This window comes from Papilio xuthus, unplaced genomic scaffold (genome assembly GCF_000836235.2).
Source record: "Papilio xuthus unplaced genomic scaffold, Pxut_1.1 DF828585.1, whole genome shotgun sequence".
Lineage (NCBI taxonomy): Eukaryota > Metazoa > Arthropoda > Insecta > Lepidoptera > Papilionidae > Papilio > Papilio xuthus.
The window spans coordinates 353,250-354,043 of NW_013530064.1; positions in this window are offsets into that span (position 1 = coordinate 353,250).

Genomic DNA, 794 nt, shown 5'->3' on the forward strand with positions numbered 1-794 from the left:
AAAAAAAAAAAAAAAAAAAAAAAAAAAAAAGTGGGGCCCTGCGGGGCGGCAGCGTCTCGTTTGCGCTCCCGCAGGGCCTCTCTTTTGGCCGCCATCACATCACCTCTCGTGCGAAGGAGGCGACGGCGGCCCAACTCTGTTCGCTGCCGACCATCGCACGTATGACGGTCGGTAGCGACAGATCTCGCGCCAGTGAGCGTGGCGCGTTGCGCGTCCCAGCCCGTGCAAACGGCGAGCGTGTGCTCTGCTCTGCCGTGTCCACGTCGCCGGACGCGCAATGGTGGCACTCGGGACCTCGACTCAATCCCCACAACTTCACACAGGTAACGCGCAGGAAACAGCCGTGCCCTGTGAGAAGCTGCGTCAGGAAGTAAGTCGGTTCCTGGTGCCTCGCCTCCACTCACTGGCGCACGAGGGGGGCGGACGGCCTCGGTGAGCCGTCCGCTCACCGAGGCGTCCGCCAGCCAGCCTCTCCTTCCATCGCCGGAAGAAATCGTCGCGACCTTCCTTACTCCAGCGTACGATCTCTTCCGGGAGGGGCTCCTCGCCTCGCCTCGCTGCCGCATCAGGGTTCTTCTCCGGTAAACCTCCGCTAGGACCCCGGCTTCGAGGTCCCCAGGGAGACTACCGGAGATAAGGCACGCCGCCTTGTACGACACGGTGCGGTACGCTTTGGAGCCCCTCTGAGCCATGGTCCGCTGCGCACGTCGCAGTCGGACCATGTTGTCTTTGCTCAGGGGCCTCGTCGCCCATATGGGCGTAGAGCGCCTCAGAGAGTCACACACCGCCCCCCC